The 20,547-nt window shown below is 42.0% G+C and overlaps 1 pseudogene across 1 annotated transcript; it reads right to left on the bottom strand.

Moving 5' to 3' along the window:
- Nucleotides 1–1,483: 1,483 nt before the first annotated feature.
- LOC309961765 (abasic site processing protein HMCES-like) lies at nt 1,484–20,337 on the bottom strand (annotated as a pseudogene). Its single transcript has 4 exons — nt 20,158–20,337; nt 10,759–10,862; nt 7,804–7,961; nt 1,484–2,613 (listed from the first exon to the last, which is right to left on the bottom strand). The product of its transcript is annotated as an abasic site processing protein HMCES-like (transcript).
- Between the last annotated feature and the right edge of the window lie 210 nt (nt 20,338–20,547).

Genomic DNA, 20,547 nt, shown 5'->3' with positions numbered 1-20,547 from the left:
TAGCTGATCATGTTGTCCTCAGAGCAAAAGTAGATGAGCAGTCCACTCAAGTTTTATTTGGTCTGTGTAGGCAAGAGTAAACAGAAGGCTGACTTGAATCAGCACCTACCACCCCACTGTTACTGAAAGTGGGGTCCAGCTGCTAGCCACTCTAAAGCCAATAAAAAGACAAGGTTGGTGGAAAGGAAATTTGCTTTATTTCAGGGGCTAGCAATGGGGTTGGAGGGGAGTGTGGACTCATGTCCAAAGGCCAGCTCCCCCATGCTGACAACCAGTGGGCAAGACCTTTAAAGGGGAGATTCAGGTGTATATAGGCAGAGGGAGGGGGCTACATGCAGCAACAGCACAGCTAGCTCTGACAGTCATCTTGAACTTGATCATGTGGTCGTCTGATCAGCGTCATCTTGATTGTTCAAAGTACAGTTATTCTTCAGTTCCAGAGTCAGTTTCTTCCCATTTCCTTGAGGCCAGTTCTCGGAATTATGGCAGCTTATGTCATGGCTACAGTCTGGTCATTATGTAGTTAACTTCTTCCAGCTGGTAGGGGTTTCAGTCTCCACAAAACAGCTCAAAGGACATGGCTCAGAGTATTATCTATAGCCCTTGAGGAGGAGCTAAAGGTCCTTGACTTTGCTTAATGACTAAACTATTATTATATTGTCCTGTTTGACTGTTTTCCTTTGTTTCTGCATTTTCTCACTTCTCTGATTAAAGTTCTTCTTTGGCTAAAGTTTTTCTACAGACAAAAGGCAGGCAGAGGACGTGGGGGAGAAAGGACCATAAGGTCCTGCTCCGTTTCACCACAATACTATTATCTTCATTGAATGCAGATTGCCCAATTCAATGGCAATAATTCCCACTGTCATTTTTGGCCTATGGAGACTAGCCACAATGAAGCTGTTTAAAAATGTTGGGTTTCCCCTCACGAATGTATTTCTCTTGGCCTTGGTGAAGGAAGTGTCTCTGAATCTTCTGAGGGGATATAGTTAGAGGGAAACTGAGAAGCTCTTACATAATAAATACACTTGAGCATCACAATCTCCCTAAGCCTTTGGATACCTCCTTCTAGCATTTCAACTTCATTCAGTATACCCTTCCTCTGGGTACACCTTTCAATCAATTAACCAAGCAAATTATTGGAGCCATTTTTTCTCCCACCAAGCCTTTTTATTGTTTCCAAAAAAGCAATTTTGTCCACAGAAAATCCCAGTGCCCCACATTTGTTACAAAATCATTCCCTAGGTCTGATGCCAGGAGAAAACAGTGAGACCTGGAATTCCTCCCACCAGCAGCATTTTCTGAAATGTAGACAGTTTATCAAATATAATTTATTCAGAAAAAATACAGTGTTTTAAGAACTTAATTCCAAAAAAGACTGAAAAGGCCCAAAGGCTGAGCAGAAAACAGCCTCTGTAACAGCACCAGGTCAGGTCAGGCTGAGAACGGCCAGCAGGGTCAGGCTCTGAGGGAAAGCCCACCGGTCCTACCAGGAGACGGCGGTAGGCACAAGAGCCCCTCCCCTCCCACCAGGAATTGATGGCGGTGGCCATTCTTCTTCCCAGGCTGCCCACCCACCCCACTGGGGGCTTCCTGGTCTCAACCAGGACAGCCACTCCCCCAAGAAGCCACAACTCTTTAACACTGTGCTACCTCCTCCCAAGCAACCCCGCCTCTCCTTCTTCTGCTTCAGGCGTAGCTCAAGGAGTCCTGCCCCGCCCCTCTTGGGGGGGGGCGGGGCGGGGCGGGGGAGGCTCCTCCGCAGGAACCAGCTGGACCACAGGGGCACATCTGACTCTACCTTTTGGAGTGTTTTGGGGTCTTCCTTTTCGGGTGACTTTGTGGCCAGCCATTGCAGTATCTTCTGGCTGCTGCTCCTTTTTGACCAGTAAGTGGACAGGAAGCAGACACTCAGGAGTGCTGTTTCGGGAGTCGTTCACCATGGGAGAGACTGGATGGAAGGTGGTTTTCTCCGTGGGGTGGCTAAACTTCAGAGCTTCTTGAGCTAAGACCTCACCAAAGTCCAGCCACTTAGAGACTGCCTCCTCTCCATCTAATATGGCAGACCTCCTGGGGTGGATGACGTTGATTCAAGCCTTTGCAGGAACCCACTGTGATGATGGTGTAAAAATACAAGAACCCCCTCCAACCCCCACCCCCCCAGCAGTCAAAGATCCTGGCCACTGTCAGCAGCCTCCAGCTGTCCCAGACTTTCTCCCAGTCCTCAGGTCCCTATGCAGCACCCACGCTCTCTGACCTTTGTTTTGATTTGGGGGAAGTAGATGAAGTAGGGTTGCCTCTGGCTTCTTGCCTGACATGGCTGCCACTCACGGAATCCATCTGCTAAAACAACACAGCGTCTTACTTTTCCCAGAGGCACCTTGAAGGACCGTTTCTCCATTATGGTGTCACTACAACAGCTGGGAGTGTTGAACTGCAGCTTGAAAGGATCAGCTCCTTTGAACCAAGACGGGACCAAGCCCCGTCGCATGGCAGCAATGATATGCTCAATTGAGTCTGTGCCCTTCTCCAAGTGCACCCGGGACAGGAGCACTGGGCTGCTGGACTGCAGGCTCTTGTACGAGGGGCAGTACCGGTCCGGGTCCCTGGCAGTCCCTGTAGGCGCAGGACCTGGCGAGGGCCTCCCTGGGCAGGTGGCAGTACATCCGCCTGCATACCCTCCGCGCCACCTTCACACTGTGGGTCCCTCCACATCAGGCCCCACACCCGCGTGTCTCTCTGCGCCCCCTGCACCAGGCCCCCCTGTTGGAGCCATTTTTAGTGACTCAAGCACATTGAATTCAGAATCTTATCCTGGTACCCTCTAATCAATAACATTTTGTTTGTCCCAACATTATATTGCTGCCACCTAGATCTAATACGCTTTGAATCAGTTCCCATACATGTTTTCTGTTAGTATGAATTGGCAAAACCTCAAAATTATTTAGGGGCACGTTGCACCTTCTCATGAATAGTATTTTTTTAACTTATTTGTTAGAACCTGAATTTGGTTATAAGTCTAGAAACAATGCAGAATGAGAATAGATTATTGTACATTTAATCACGAGCTGACTGACTACAATTGTTGATCCAATTGTGTTTTTTTTGTTGTTGTTGTTTTTTGCTTGAGTGAAACAATAAATTCCCTGGCACCTGGTATTGCCAGTTATAGATCTGGCAAGTTTTTTTTTTTTTTACTTGATATTAAAAATCATCAGTGGCAGTTTACTGCCAGGTGTTAGGACCAGCAATGTGCATCAGCCTTCTAAACCTATGTCATATTCTAGTCAATAGGAAACTTGATCACCTCTCTGTTCTGTAAGACATGGCATTGGTCTGTTTTCCTGATGCTATCATGTAATGACCTAACCAGGTGAACAGGAAGTAGAAAGTATTCCAAAACTTGTGTGACACAAATCTCTCCAAATTCTGAGGCTTATATCACCGAAAGTCACATTGGTGATTTTTCCAGGGTGTCAGTGGTCTGGGACATGTTAAGATACGCCTCCTAAGGGAAATGGCGAATTTCTGCCTTCTTATCACTGAGAAAAAGCCACCATGCTTAATGGGGTTCCTCAGATTATAGAGGCAACAGTTATCTCCTTCAGGTCTGCTATTTGAACCCACTGACCAAGTAATCCCAAAGGCTGCTAGTTTTGAGTAGGGGACAGAAAAGGAAAAGGCTCTGCAACTGGTCCAGTCTGCTGTGAAAGCTACTTTGTCCCTTGGGCTATATCCCCAGTAGATCCAGTGGTGCTTCAAATCTCTGTGGCAAATAGAAATGCTGCAGGGAACCTTTGGCTAGCCCCTCCGGATGAATCACTGGATAGACCTTAGGATATTAAGCAAAGATATGCCATTCTTTTAGATAACAGTATTCCTTTTGGATTGCTCCTGGGCCCTAGTAGAGACTGAGCACTTGACCACACACCATCAAGTTGCAGTGCAGCCTAAGCTGCCCATAATGAACTGGATGTAGTCTGACCCACCAAGTCTTAAGTTCAGGCATGCACAGCAGCACTCTCTTATCAGCTGGAGGTGACATATACCTGATAAGGCTCAAGTAGGTCCAGAGGGCCAAGCAAGCTGCATGAGTAAGTGAACAATGGTACCTATTCCTACTACATTTTCTTCTCTCTCAACCTACACCTATGACTTCATGGAGATTTCCCTACAATCAATAGACTGAGGCAAGGAAAATAAGCCTGATTCATAGATGGCTCTGCATGATTGGCTACGTCACCTGGACGTGGACAGCTGTGACATCTTCTCCATGGTGGTCCTGAAAGATGATGCTGGAGAACACGCCTCCTAGTGGGCAGAGTAAATGGAATTCCATTTCCATGTTCTGCTTCAAGACTACTTTCTAGTTTATAACTGAGGAAACGTATCTGGAGTAGGGGTGTGATCTAGTTACTCTCACGCGTTGTCTCACAGAGCCACCACTGCTTCCTAGTGGTAGAGACATGATGCCGTCTTCCATTTTGCCTATATCGGGTTGGGTCCATTTCCACGTAATAGAAACCATTTCACGATTTTAAACACAAAGTGTTTTAATATATGGAATTAAGTATTTACAACATTGTTACAAAGGCTGGAGGCACAGGCTGGGACTCTGGAAGTGATTCCCAGAACAACACTGCAAAAGTGGCACACCTAAGGATTAGTTATCTCTGCCATACACAAGAAGCTAGGCAATCAGGAGGCTGCTATCACAAGAGCAGGTACCAGGAGCACAGCCCCTTAGCTATAATTCAATAACCAGGAGTTTTTTCCTGGAACTGTTGGCTTCAGAGCCTCTTTCCATCTGCTAGATCTGTACCAGCAAAATGAATACGACAACTTCTGCCCCCATCCTCCTTACTTACTCTGAAGTAGGACGTGGGAAGAGCATTCTGTTTATTCCTCTTACTAGTGATTGCAAGAATTTATTGAGTATCTATAGGTACCAAGCAGGGTGCTGATATCTTTGCATTCATTACATCAATGAATCCTCGAATGAATCTCTCAATATAATATTAATGCCAAACCTCCATCTTGAAATGGGGAAAGTAAAAGTACAAAGAGGCTAAGAAACTTGGCCAAGGTTCTGTACTCATTGGTAGAAGACCTGGATTAACCTAGAACTTAATCATATCCACAATCTAGCTACAAAGGAATCTGAGAATTGTAATGTTTAGTTTTCTAACTTCTGCAGTTAAAAAAAAAAAGCCTACTAAGACAAGGTTGGAAGAGATGTTGAGCTGGTCATTTCACTGAATCCTCAACCTGACGTATTTAAGATAACTGTTGAACTATGTTTCAGCCTGATTATCAACTCCTTGAAATTATCCACGTTCCTCCTCCACCACACACAGTTACCTAGGTAATTGGTAAATGTGTTTTATGATGCTGATCTCATAGGCATTTGGGTTTCAATCCATGTCAGTAGCACTTGTTTAAGCTTCCAGGAAAACACTGCCTCTTTGTAGTCTGGTTTTAGAGAGCAGCAGACCCACTTAGGCCTTCTCCCTGACTTTAAAAAGAAATAATATATTGATTTTACCAAGTCTTTTTATTCCCAGACTTTGTTGTGGTTAAATCAAAAATACATAGCAACACTCAGCGTGTGTCATCATTACAGAAAGTGAGGAATGGCATTTTCCTGGGGTAAAAAAAAAATCATAAAGAAGAGCTGAGTGATGCCCGGAGCACCAGCCAGGAGCTTGACAGCTTTAGAATGGAGCTAGTTTACCAGAAGTGTAGGCCACACCTAGAATAAGCAGAACATGATGACCTGGTAGGTATTAAGGCCAGAAGGAGTGTGTCAGGAAGAAGAGATGAGCTGAGGCTCTCCCAGGCTACCACCAGCTTCAGGGAAAGTGAGCTGCAAGCAGTAGACACTAGCTAACTGATTCTAGTGACTTTTCAGATGATGATTCCGACAGGAGAGGTGGAGAACGTAGGAAGTAAAAATGACTTCCACAGGAAATACAACGTGTTCAGATTTGGATGAGTTTAGCATGAAGGGCTGTGGGACATAAGTGAAAATATTCCTGTCTCATCAACAGGTACATGTGAAGGTATGTTGCTCAGGAGGCAAGATCTTTGGCTTGAGATAAAGGCCAGGGAGTCACCCAAGAATGAGTGGTAGCTGAAACCTTTAGTGTGGATGAAATTGCTTAGAGTGAGGATATAGAACTTTCTGCAGTGATGGAAAATTCCAGAATTCTATGCTGTTCAACACAGTAGCCATTTGTTGTGAAATATGGCAGATGAAACTTAGGAACTGAAATTCTATTTTATTTTAACGAATCTAACTTCATGTGGCCAAAAGTGTCTAGTGGCTATCCTATTGAATAGCACAGCTATAGGAATAAAGAAAAAGATGCTGAAAATGAAATAGTTAATAATAGCAATATTGAATATCTGAGCTTATATTGATAGCACCAAAGATAAAAAAGAACACATGACTTTTTGAGGGTTTTTTTCTCCTCTCATATTTTATTAAATGGTAAAGAAAATCCAATGATTCCAAAGAGTTGTGTCGGAAACCAACAGCTTCCCAACTCACCTCTTCCCACTTCCAGCTTAGTGGTAACTTAAGAGCCTTTCTTTCTGGTTCTGCTGGTAGTGACCTTCTATTTCTCTATACTGATTCATCAATATCAGATATTATCTGTTGACTGCCTTCTATGAAAGGACCAGACTTAGTTCACATATACTATCCTTCACACTTCTCTTTCCTCTCTACCTGTTTATTTTCACTTTTCTATTGATAAAATTTTACTTAAATAACACATTTTCACTTCTATTTCTCTATCAATATTAGTTTCTATTTCATCTCCCCTCTGTGAAAATAAAGATGTTGGTGAGATAACTCTAGATTTCTCCAGCAACTCTTATTTTTTGCCTTTTGTCAAATATGCATTTACTTCTACCTTATCCAGGTTATAAACATTTACATTCTGTTCTGCAATCATATGAAGTGTGTCACACTTGTCTGCACTTGGTAATTCTGAGAAAAGAAGTGATGAGGCTTGTGGAAGGAGGAACGTGAGACAAATTATCTATGCTTTGCTTTAGTTCTCCGTTTTACTTTGCTGGTGCAAAAATAATAACTCATTGTCTATATGTCTCCAAATTTACCATATAGTATCTTATGATTTTCTTACAGGCTTATAAGTTATTAATATCCTTGTTTTGCAGATAAAGAAATTGAAATAGAAATAAATAGAATGACTTGACCAAGGTCATGCAACTGGAAGTAGGGAAGTTGACAGTCAAGTTAAGTTTTCTGATGACATATCACCTTGCAAATCTTTCTCAGTAAAGTTCCCTGACCATTCAAGTTTGCAAAAAAGTAATGGGTTGGGTTTCTTGCTTTAGGTTTAAAATTCATGGTTCATTTTGGAGCAGAGAAGTTTGAAGCTTGTGTTCTGTGGCCACATTTTCTTTCAAGGAACTGCAGAAATACCTCCCGGCATCTGGGTACATCATGAACCCAAGTTGGCAAATGCTTACCTATCGGTAAAGAATCATACAACATTAAACTAACATTTACCGAGCACTCATGTGCCAGTGTCCGGGTTAGGATATTTCATACTCATTATTTTATTTGCCCCTCACAGCAACTCTTTAAGTAGAGAACATATTAGAGATGGAATTGAGTAATTTGAATGTCAGTAACTCACCCCTATCATTGAGTCTTCTCCTTCTTTAAAATGGGGTAGAATAACCTGTCCCCCAGACATATTTTGCAAGTGTGCATATTTGGAAGATGAATTGAACGTGGTAAAAGGAAATGAGATTAAGTGGTTTGGTTACTTGGGAGATAGGTGTAGACAAACATAACACTGATGAGTAATAGTGAAGTCTTATGAGGCTTTACTTCCGTTACCGGCAGTGAAACTGACCCCAATGAATTGGCATTGGGAACTGCTCTCGTGCACAACGCAAATGACTCCGAACACTCTTCTAAATTGCTAAATTCCAATGAGGATCGTGATAGCAGGATTGTGCAGTAGTGATGGGTTCCTGATCCACAAAACCGACCCAGGATATTTACTATCATTTTCAGTAACACTGTGATTAATGCAAACTCATTAAACAGGTATCTCAGGCAGGAGAGAGATCCAGATTTTATGCAGCTTATATGACAAGGGGGCTCTCCTTGAGAAAAAAAGACTGTAATACTATAAATACACAATTAGGCACAAAAATGAATGTTTTTGAATGGCACAATACATCCCAATCAAATATCATCCCAATCAATATTAAAAAGTATAGATATTACAAACCTGAAATTTACTACAAAATTAAAAATTCAGAAAATAACATAATACCTTTGTTAATTAGCACACTTATGTAATAATACTTTGTTCATACTCATTGTGACTGCATATTATTTGACTACCTCTTCCTACGACAAGAGGAGCAGGTGGCCTTGGGTCCTAAGCCAGAAGTCAACAGTGTGGGCTGCAACAGCAGAGTAAAATGATAATGCCAGATTTTGGTACCTATTTCACTTATACAGATTGTTTTTTAAGAAAGTTAAAAAAAAAAAAAGGAATTCTCTTGCGGTCTAGTGGTTAGGACTCCGTGCTTCCACTGCGGTCAGCTAAGATCCTGCATGCCGAGCGGCTCGGCCAAAAAAAAAAAAAGAAAGTAAACAAAAAGATCTGTGTCTCCTTCCGCATTTGATTCTCAAAGGCTGTTCCACCTGAGGGGGTCTGGGGTCCGAAGTGAGGTTCCCTCAGACCGTCCACCTTGGTCTCTCCAAGGATAACCAAGGAAGATGGGCTTGAGTAATCCACACCATGGAGTATTATTTAGCCATGAAAAGGAATGAAACACTGATGCAAATTACACCACGAATGAACCTTGAAAACATGATGCTGAGTGGGAGGAGCCAGTCATAAAAGACCACATGTTGTATGATTCCATGAGCATGAATGTTCAGAAGAGGTAAATCCACAGAGACAGAAAGTAGATCAGTGGTTGCCCAGGGCTGGGTGGTGGGGAGGGTGGGAGTGACAGCTAAAGGGTACCAGGTTTCTTTCTGGGATGAAGAAAATATTCTAAAATCATTGATGGCTATCGATGCACAACTCTGTGAATATACTAAAAGCAATAAATTGTGCTTTTTACACAGGAAAAAAAAATATTTTCCATAAGGAGAATTGTTCATTCTTTTTCTTCAGTTTATTGAAGTGTATTTTCATAAAATTATTATTAATAGTTTTGAAAAGTTTCATTCAACTTTACAATTCATTGTTGATAATGCAAAATATTCATCAAGTTTCTTCCACATATGAGAGATGAGATTTGGAAGAATTTTCACGGGCTACCTCCTGGCTCTACCTATTTTAACCATTGTTCTTCTCTACTACCCTCATGTTTCCTGTGCCAGATGCTTGAGGGACCATTTGTATCTTCATAGGAGCTGAACTTTGGTCTTGCCCTTTCTTTGAATCTTGTTGCTAGTTGGTTACGGAAGTAGAGGCCAGTCTTCAATCAAGATAACGGATAACTTAACTCTTTGTGAAAGTGAGTGGGAACCATATAATTTTATCCTACCTGCTTAACCACAACTCAATGCTAATCTACCTCAACGTCCCTTTAACCATATCTCACAAATGCCTATGGTCATTCTGACACCCAACTGGAGGGGACGAGTGATAAAGGGGGAGACAAAATGGAAAGGAACAGCACTTTAAATCAATTTCAGTTAAATAAAATTTACTTTTGAAAATGAAGGAATAAAAGGAAAGAAAAATGGCCATGGGCGTCTATTGCTAGGGCCCCTCTCGCAGCCTCAGAATGGACCCATTAAGGGAGGTGTTTTGAAATTTAATCTTTATTAGCTTCACAAAAAATCCACTCTGACCCTAGGATTGTGGAAGGAGTAATAGATTTGGAGTGCAAAGTCTTGATTCTAGTCCTGGCTTTCCCACTGATTCATAGTATGGACCTTGGACAAGTTATTCACCCCCTGGCCCCTCAGTCATTCCTTTAAAAACTAAGAGTTTGACTAGGTAACACCCAGTTCTCTTCTCCCTCTGACGTTGAATTGTGTCAAATAAAACTGGCTGCAGTAGCAAAATCCACACAAATGGGCACCTTCCTGCCTTCACAGTCTCAGGGCACATATCATCTAGGCCTAAATTCAGGAGGCAGAAGCAGCCCTGGCTATTTTCACTCCGTTTTAGAAGCAGCTGCCTTGGTTTTCAAGAATGTAGTCATCTCTTCTCAAGGAAAAAGGTGTTGTCTTTCCAGGGACTCTAGTCCCCTGTGCATCCCAGTGATCTTGTGAGTCACTACAAGATTGATGAGGGGCTTGTTTCCATGGTGACCACTTCTGCTCTTTCCAGCAGCTGGAGGGCTTAACCCAGCCCTGACACAGCTTCCTCAGTTGGGTTGGGCATCCACTTAACCAAAGCATTCAGGGCAGGACTTGACAGCTCGGCACTTTGGGCCCTGGAAGGGATTCCAGAAGGGAAAAGGGTGGGAGCGTGGTGAAATGACTCAACTGTGCTCTCATTTTTTCCATGGGTTAAGGTCTCAAGAGGTGTGTCTTAGCTAGAAAGGAACGTTAATGGCTAAGGAGGCGTAAGGGGCTCTCAAATGCTGAATGAAACATTTCTTGGTGGGTGGGGCTGTCCAGCGAGACTTCCCCATCCCATTTGCTTCTGACCTTCATAGAACAATCTTCTCTCTACCCTGGTCCATTGGGCTACGCTGACTACATCTCAATCTCAATAAATACACCTCTTTCACTACCAATCAATTCTCTGACAGTTTCCAGGTCTGTCCTCCTCTAGCTGCTTTTCCGCAGGTCTGTCAATGTAAGACGAAGAGCCACTTGCTTGAATGGAGAACCATGCCTAAAATTTAACAGACAGTCACAGCTGTGTTAAGGGGATTCAAGCTCGAGTACATTCTAAAATAGAACTCGGCCACAGAGGGCATGGAGACATGCCCCGCTCAACACTGCCAGAGAATGCGGCCTGAAGCTTGGGTTTTCACGCCTCAAACTCATTAACCCCAAGCCTGCATTTCACACATCATGTCCCTCCAGAATCTCTGGCTTCCTTTCTTCAAACAGAAGACCCTTTTCTCCCTCAGTGGCTTTGACTGGTCCTTGACTTTGTTATTGATTCTACTACTCACCCAGCATGTTCTGAATGCCAAGGCTACAGTAGGAAACAGAATGTCCCTGTGGGGGAAGACTTGCTCTAATTATTAGAATTATTGGATTATAGGCATGTAGAGTTGGAAGAGATCCTAGAAATCATGGAATTCTACCACCATCATCCTACAGTTTGGGCAAAAAGAGGACCAAAGTTTATGCAGTGAGTTTGGGTCATTACCGAGCAAGTGAAAACTAACTCCTTACCCTGTATTTCTTTCTGTTAGACCATTTAATAATCGTTATTCTTAACTCTAAATAATTTTGCAAAGATACTTTAGGTATGTTTTATAGACTTAGGTGCCTACTACAAACATTGAGCTAATTGCCTTAATCGTTTAGTTTGGGAGTAAAACCGAGCCTAGAAGTGCCAAAGAACTTATCCCCTGACATACACAGACATCCTAGATATCGTTTTCCTTATCCAAATCTCCACATACAAACATCATAGTTCATAACTAAACACACTGATGTATACATATATTCATTCAAGTACGGGCTGTGTGCAGGTGCTGTCTCTTGTCCTGTGAACTACTGAGAGAGGAAATAAGATAATGCTGAGGTGGAGTCCCTAACACAGCAAGAGAGCTAGGCATGGCCCTCTCCCACCCTTGCACACTGTGACTGTAGAATAAGGCAGATTGGGACACCTAGTTTTAAAAGGTTTAAGATGGCTAAGGGAAAGAAGAAGAGAGAAAGATTAATTTAAACTAAGTCCAAGGAAGGCTTTTGGGGACGGTAGTATATGACCAGGTCTTAAAGGATGGGTAAGAATTTTACATGCACACAATGGCAGGGGGGTGATCATCAAAGAGGGAGAAGTAGTGTGGACACAGCATGGAGACGGGGAGGGCATTGAGGGTGTTGTTGCCAACTTGCGGTCAGCGGATGCTATATCCCATGGCTGAGTTAGAAGGAGGAGGAAGCACAAAACTCTACTCAGAAAGAGGGAATTCTCAAAGAGTGATATCTAATTTCCTAGGTGTGAATTCCCACATCCAGAAAAAAACACCAAGTAGGTAGGACTTTCAGATTTTGAGACTCCCTCATTGTAGCTATTTCTCTCTAAAGAAGTCCCAAGATCTTCCTCCTTGCCTCGGTTCAGATCTTAGCTTTCTACTTGCTAACACTAAGATCTTAGGCAACTGATCCAATCCTCTCGGATCCTTTGTTTTCTTATCCATATACCTCCTCTAGGGTGCTTGTGAGAATTTAAATAACATAAAGCCTCAAAACTGCTCAGAAGAGTACTTGGCACCTATGAGTAAGTCCTTCCCTGTGAGTTCAGCCTCCCAAGGCTTGAAGACGGATATGGCAACCAGACTAACTGGACCAGTTTTTGAGGCTTGGGTTGAATCGTTGACAAACCACAGAGTCAGTATAGTTATGCGTAGGGTGATCAACTGTCCCAGTTTGTCCAGGACTGAGGGGTTTCCTGGGATATGGGACTTTGATTGCTAAAATGGGGACAGTCCCAGGAAATCAGGACGGCTTGTCACCCTACTCTTGTGATTAAGAGTGGGGCCTCTGGACCCAGTCCATCTAGGTTCCAATCTTAGTTTTGCCGTTACCATATGCATAAACATGAACAAGGTACCCAACCCTCCATACTTCAGTTTCTTCATCTGTAACATAAAGACTAAAATAATAGTACTAACCTCGTAAAGTCGTTATGAAGATTAAATAAGTTAGTATACATAATTTAGCTCTTTTTAGTAGTAGAAGATACCAAACTTTCTTTGTCTTGACCCACCTAACTCTTAAGTTCCTTAGATAATCCTTAAAAAAATAACTTGTTGAAAGGAATCAAATTAATTGCTACTTGTGTACTTACACACTCTCTGTCTTCACAATGGATCTGAGGTGGAGTGAATCTCTTCTCTTGGTGACCCTGGCACCGTGGGCTTGCCCTGTCCTCATATCGTGGCACTGTGTAGCTTGGTCTTTTGCATCATTGGGTATTTTGGTTAGAACGTGGCTTATGACTCAGAACTTTTCTACTCCCCCTGAAGGGAGCAGGGTTCAGCACTGGGAGTCAGGACACTGGGCTCATGAGTTCAACCTTGGCCACAGCCTTCCCTCTCTGGATCTCAGCTTCCTAATCCTTTAAATAAGGGGGTTGAATGGCATGACTCCCAAGGTCCTTTGGATTTGAGTGAAGACATTGCAGGGATACATTTTCTTCTTGTCCCTTTCTTTCTCTAGCTCAGGAAACAGAGAAGGGAGAAGCAGACAACAGCAGTCTCCTTGCATGTCCCAAGATGTCTCCCCATCCTAAGGAGGGGAATTCTGAAGCCTTACACAAAGGCTAGTGTAGGCTCTGCCCCTCTAATTATGGCCCATTAAGGCCCCAGATCCCTCCTGTCTGCAGAATGTTCTATTTAACATTCTCCCTGGCGGTGCCGTCGCCAAGGACGCAAGCCATTGCACTCATTTCTGTTGATGTTTATGTTGAGAAAGTAGATAATCCTCACTGCAGTGACAAGTTGATTGAAGCAAGTAAAAACCGAATAGGGTTTAGAATTCTAATTGCTGACAGATTCATAATGGTGTGTGAGCCTGGTGTCTGCCTGGCTGCCCTGCTGTTCAGAACAAAGTGTGAAGTTAAAGAGTATATTGTTTCTGGTATGAGATTTCTCAACCCCAGAATTGTTTCTTTTCTGAAGGGAGGCAAGGGAGAGAAATGTGGCTTTCTGAAAATGATGAAGAAAAACACCCAGAGGACTTAAGGGGAAAGAGACAATCAGGTGGGGTTTTCTAGTGGAAAGATAAGTGGAGATGGGTGTAGGGGGAAAACATCTTGAGTTCTAGTTGGATGGTGACATTGTGTCACTTAGGGCAAGTCACTTAACCTCTCTGACCTGTTAAACGCGTCTATTAGATTGAAACTGTTTGCAATTTTGTTGTCTTACAGTAGTTTTCTATTAAATATTTCTAGGAAGAATAACACACAATCAAACAAACTCAGAATAGTTTTGATTTAATATCCCCAATCCCCTGGCACTAGCTGGGAATATACATTGTCCATTGATATCTATATGTGTATGTTAAATTATACAAAGTAGATCACAAGGATTCACAAATTTCTAATATCGGCTGTCCTTGGGTTGATAAGGATGTCAGTAAGACTAGGGGTTGGGAAAAATGTATTTCAACTGTATCTGCATAGCTTTATTTCTTATATAAAATATTTGAAAGAAATATAGAAAAATATGAAGAATTATTAACTATAGGTAGTGAGAAATACAGGTGTTATAATAGTTAAGTACTTCTTCTATTTCTCTAAATTAAAAAAAAAAAGTTGACTAAATATTGTTGCTTCTTCAAATTCGAATATTTTGTGATTTGGTAAGGCATCCTTTTTGAACCTCAGCTTTCTCATTTATAAGATAAGAAAGTAAGTCTAGGTGATCTCCAAGATCCTTTGAATCATTAAATTCTATCTCTGGTAAGAAAATAAAAACAAGATGCCTAATTGATAGGGAAGGAAGAACCAATTTTAAGCAAGTATGCTGGAAGATTGTGTTGGGACCCTCTTAAAAGTAAAGGTGATGGTTTTGTCTTCCTTTCAACTTCCAGTAATTCTATGTAGATATATAGTTCCCAAATGCTAATTTAAACATCTAACATTTGAGAATCACCCACAGTATTTCTCTCCCTTTGCAGAAATTACCACTATGATGAAGAGGAAAGTGGTAATTATTTCAGAGGAAGAATGGGCTCTTGCAATGAAGTGTGGTTTGGGAATTAGAAGATTCAGGATTTTAGTCCTGTCTGTGGTCCTCTCCATCTAGGTGACTGAGCAATTCACTTTAACCTCTCGGGGTCCTGGTTTCCTCATTTGTAAAGTGAATGAATTGGACTAGGTAATTGTAAAGGTCTCTTCTGTAAGGAAAAAGAAAGAAGCAAATATTTTACTTGATAATAAAACCACTCTGGGAGAAAGATGGAAGACAAACAGCAACAGATCAGGAATGTCATAGGTAGAGTTCATAGTGATTATAGCTATTAGACTAGCTGTGATCAGTCTTTAGGTCATCTGGAAGCCAAGTATTCCACAGTTTTATTTCAAGGTGGAGTCATTCTTTCAGTCCCTTCTCTCTAGACTCTTTTTGCTGTCTTCTCTATAGCGTGTGCACTCTGTGCTGCTTTGCTCTTGTGCTGGGCTGGGCTCCTTACTTATCTTTGTGTCCTGAACATTATTTTTCTTGATGCTCTGATTATTCTCCATGAAAACACACACACACACACGTACACATATGTATATACACACACATTTGAGATTTTTCAACCTCAGAAATATATATATACATATATATATGTATATGTGTGTGTGTGTATATATATATATTTGTAGCTCATGGTCTTTGATTTCTTAACCACTTTCATTTTCAGGAGTATCCCTCCAGTGTGCACTCTGGGTAACTTCCTAAGACTTCGGTGCTGAAAATCCTTTGTGATGGATAATTTCATGTTTATAATAAATAATTCTTTTACTCACTCATCGGTTATCACTGGGTGGAGTTAAAAATGATTTTACTCTTCTTGAAACAAAATATAGAATGCTTTTTTTCATAAATAAACTTTAGTTCTGTACTCTAATTGCTATATTATTTTGTCTCTTCGTATCCTTATCTCATATCAATCTGACTTCTTTAGAATCATCTCCTGGATTTATACAAGTCTTTCTCCAGTAAGATGGTGAAAAGCTTCAGGCACATTATGAGCTAATAAATTGACAGTTTCTAGATTAAAGCAAATGCAGAGACAATGATTAAAGAGCTTCTACACTAGTAAAGTGAATAATAAGCACTCAGAGATTGTCCGTGGATAAAGGATCCCTGTGGGCATATTTCAAAGTCCATTCAGTGGCCAGGGGTTGGAGAGCTCTTCTAGAAGAAGAAATACCATAAATCACTTGCTCTTCAGATTTTTTTCGAAGGAGACAGAGACTGAAGCCATGACTCAGGCTTGCCAAGATTTTAGACCTGTGGTTCCACGAAGTCTAAGAATTCTGAAGCTGAGACCACTGAGTTATGTCTCCAGTATCAAAACCCAACTGAGCATGGATAGTCCCCTGGCATCCTGAAGACACTAAAATAGGATGGTCCTCTACCTTTCTCTAACCATTTTTTTTTTGCCAGTCACGACTTCCATTCTATGTTATGGATGGTGGTGCAAATTCAGGAAAAGGTACCTGTTGGCCATGGCAAATCCAACAAACACAATTTAACCATTATGAATATTCAATCCTTTTGTTAACTTTTAACACCTACTTTTTCAGAGTTGTTGATTTTTCTTTAATGGTAAGTCTCACCCTGACCAGCTTAAAGTGTAATTGACAGAGAGAAAACAGAGCCTGGATTATTGTCACTGTCGATGGACCACAAAGAAGACAAAACCTGATGACAGTGACGTGGGGGGGGGGGGGGGAAGTTCCAGTGATATTGTATTTTCTGATCCACTGACAATCAACACGTGTTTATGGAAATCACTCTGTCACTGGATTTCCATCACAAACCTTGGGAAAGAAGACTGAGAGAATGAGGGGAGAGGAAGAAAGATTTGGAATTATCCCCGAGAGAGATCATAAATCTTCTATAGGGGTTGATTTCTTGTAACCATTTCTTGCCTTAACAGTTAAGAGTCAAATGACTACCCTGAACTATTGCTTTTCTACTGACATCTAAGAGAAATACAATATCTTGATATTAGACAAGAGATAGAGGATTGAAAGTTATGTAGCTCATTCTTCTTATTTAAAGACGAGGAGACCAGAGAGTGAAAGCCCACGATCACACTGAGAATCAGAGCTGGAAGTTGTATTTGATTTTTTCACTCACAGGCCCATGTTTAGTCTGAGCTTTGGAGGTAGACTGCATTGGCTTTCAATTCCAGCTCCTCACCTTAAGAACTGTACACTCTTGGGCATGTTACTCAACCTCTGTGCCTCAGTTTCCTCATTTGTCAGTTACAGATAATAGTAATATCTATTTCATAGGACTGTTGTAAGGAGTAAATCATATAATTCAGGTAAAGTGCTTAACACAATCCCAGGCACATATTAACACAATATGTATTAGCTCTTCTTCTTCTTCTTCTTGTTACACCATACACCTGAGGGCATAGTGAGTCAGATATGTAATCCCTGGACAGCGAGGTATGGTAAGAAGATAAACCTGATCCGATCCCCCACTGTCATTAAAACACTTTTGAGACTCTGCATTGCCTTCCAAAATGCCTGCCTTCCATATCCTCGGGATAAGGCTCACAAGACCCTTCCTGGTTGGCATCAGCTGATATTCCCAGCCCCGTCCTTGGTCATCTTCCCTCCTTATCCACGTGTCTGCTGTTCCCCTTCCCAAGGTTTGATCAGTCCCACCCTAGTTTTGTCAACAATCCATGACCTCTCTCATCTGCAGGGCTTCACATTTGTCCCCTCCACCTGACAGATGTTCCCTCTAAGCTCTTTTCCTTGTTAATTCCATGTACTCTTCGAATTGATTTGCTCTACCCAGGCAACCCCTGAACAATCTGGACTTACTTTTTTCATATCCTTCATGACACACGTTTGATTTTCCTATTTCCTTGTCTATCTATCTGGCTTGACTAGATATAGACCCATAAGGTCAGGGATTATATTTTTTCCACTGTTTTATCCCAGCTTTTAGAGTACTGTCTGCTTTGTGGTTGCTGCCCAATAAATATTTGTTGAATTGAGCAAATGATACACAGGATTCCTTTCTCCCTAGATAAAGAATCTTGCAGCCTGAACATAATGCAAGCTTTTGTTCTATTCCCAGTTGCTGGTAAATGGGAGCTTACAGGTCGGAATCAAAATCACCGAGGTAGCAGTTTCCCACGAGGGACCCATCCGAACCTTTGACTACACATGAGCAGGGTTTAGGAAAGAACATTGCTGTGCCCTGAGAGAGGCCTGGAATATAAACAATTCAGCCATGGGAAAGAGAGGAGAATGGTGATTAGGTCTCTGTGCTAAGCGAGGCACTTGAAGATGTATGATTTGCATTGTCTCTCTGGGTAATCCTCCCTTACATTTTCTCATGATTGCCTGCAATAAGATTTCTTAATCATTTGGGGGGCTTAGAGTGTGATCCCTTGAATGTATAATTATCTCCATTATTCAAAACAAAGAAGACGCGTGCCAGTCGGAAAAAAATAAAAATGTAGCCTCCAGCAGAAAACCAAGCTCAACTCTCTCCCTCACTCCCAGATTCTCTTTTCTGTTCATTCCCAGTGCCTTCCCTTACATGAAGCATTTCACATCCCTGTTTCTGAGGGCTCTTAAATGGAAGCAGCAAAGTAAGAGTAAGTACAAGCAGTGGATGGGTACTGGGACCGAGAGGTATGCGGCATTCAGTTCAGACCAGGTTAGATGGCCAGATCTCACAGTAGAGCATGTGCTGGGCCAAAATGAATTTGCTGCACACCTTCATAATTAGTTTCAGTGTTGTTTTGTCTTGTTTTTTCTTCTCTTCTCCTTAGGAAACACATTATTCACGTATGCTCCTGAACTCTTGAAACCATGGCTCTGGTTCCTACAGCCTGTTCAGTCACGGGCTTGCTGTCTGTAATCCTGGGGACAGCCCCCCTCACCTCTACCCCAGGCCACTTGGTATAATGAGAAAGGATCCCACATGGAGTTTAGATGAGTTGATTCTGGAGATGTCTCTGCCGAATACCAGGTGGGCGACCTTGAGATCTTTCTTCTCCTACGGTTTTGATTTTCTCATCTTTAAAAGAAAGCATTGGTTTACAAAGGCTAGACGATCTTGTTTTTTTCTGTAAAGGGCCAGATAGTCGATATTTCAGGACTTGGGGGCCACATGATCTTTTTTGCACACACTCTGCTCTGCTGCCGTAGCACAAAAGCAAGCCACGGCCAATAAGGAGGGTGAGTGTGGCTGGGCTCCAGTGACACTTCATCTATGGACACTGAAATTTGAATTTCATATAATTTTTACATGTCATGAAGTATTATTCTTCTTTTGATTTTTTTTCACCACCACTTAAAACTGTAAAAACCATTCTTAACTCATGGGCCATATAAAAGCAGGCTGCAGGTCATAGTTTACCAATCACTGACCCATATCTTAGTTCGCCAAGGAGGGTCTGTAAAAGTTCAAGGGAGACGTGCCATGAATACACAGCAGCACACTTTGTTCCATTGATCTGCTTTGCCTTTTTGTCACAATACTTAATTTACCTTGAATTTCAAATGCAATTAAATGTGGGCGTGTGATTTTTTTTTTTTTTATCAAAGGGAGCTTGAAAAGACTGAGGAAGTCTTTTAATTTTGATGATCTCCAAGGCCTACACATTCATACTCTAAGAGCTCCTGGAATGGGGTTGCAGCTGATCTTCAGCTTCTAGGGTGATTCTGGGCCACTGTGGACCAAACAACATTTGTTAAATTTCATTTATTCATGGCCGTGACAGGGAGCTGAGGCATGAATAATACAAAAGAGCGGATACAAAATCATTTATACTGCACTCAGCTTTAAAATACATCATGGTCATTTTCTCCCTCTGAAGATTTACCTTCTTAATCCCTTTTGCTGATATGAAAATGAGTTTGCATTACCTGAGCTCACAGTGGATTATGGTAGAATTGGGATGCAAAGGAAAGATGTGCTAGAAATGCAATAAAAATGACACCCTGGATTAATTTTTCCTTCTCAAAGCCTCTTGACTCTCCTAGCCACTGAGCTTTTTCTTTTTCGCCAGTTTCTTCATTGCTTCCCCTCATCGGAGCCATAATATTGTCTTTCCCATTCTGACCATTCACCTTAGCCTGACTCTGGTCCTGGGACTTCCCTGATGTTTCCTGTGTGGCAACACACTCCCGCGCTTACCTGGTTTTGAGACTAGGACCTAGAAAACACTACATAATTTGAATAGTTGACTGACCCATAAGGAACTGACTAAGAATGATGATCAACTTCAATTAAAAAACTTTTTAAAGGTACTCTGACGGTGGAGATCTGCCTTGGCTTGCACGTGAGTAGAGGTGGAATAGCCCTCCATCTGGTGATGATTTTTTCATAGTGCCCTCTTTTTCCACCCAGGAAGGTGTCACCACTTTCCAGGTTAGCAGACCAACATACGGATGCCTTCTGAGCAGACTCAGCCACCCTCTTCCTCCGCATCCTGGGCCTGCCTATATCCCCTGGTAGGCCGGCCCTAGGATGGCCTCCTGTCCATTTGCTGACATGATTCTGCACTGGGACTCTAATAGCCACCTGAGATTTTAAGGGCCAAAAGGAATTCTTGTGACTTACATGCATTTTAACTGGACAGGAGGTAAATCAGATAGGGATACATTCTGTGATTTCACTTGGATAGGAGATTAATAAAGT

Source organism: Leucopleurus acutus (assembly GCF_964270905.1).
Source record: "Leucopleurus acutus genome assembly, chromosome: 5".
NCBI classification, from domain to species: Eukaryota; Metazoa; Chordata; class Mammalia; order Artiodactyla; family Delphinidae; genus Leucopleurus; species Leucopleurus acutus.
The sequence above is the reverse complement of the archived record's forward strand: the minus strand, read 5'-3'. Positions and strand labels throughout refer to the sequence as shown.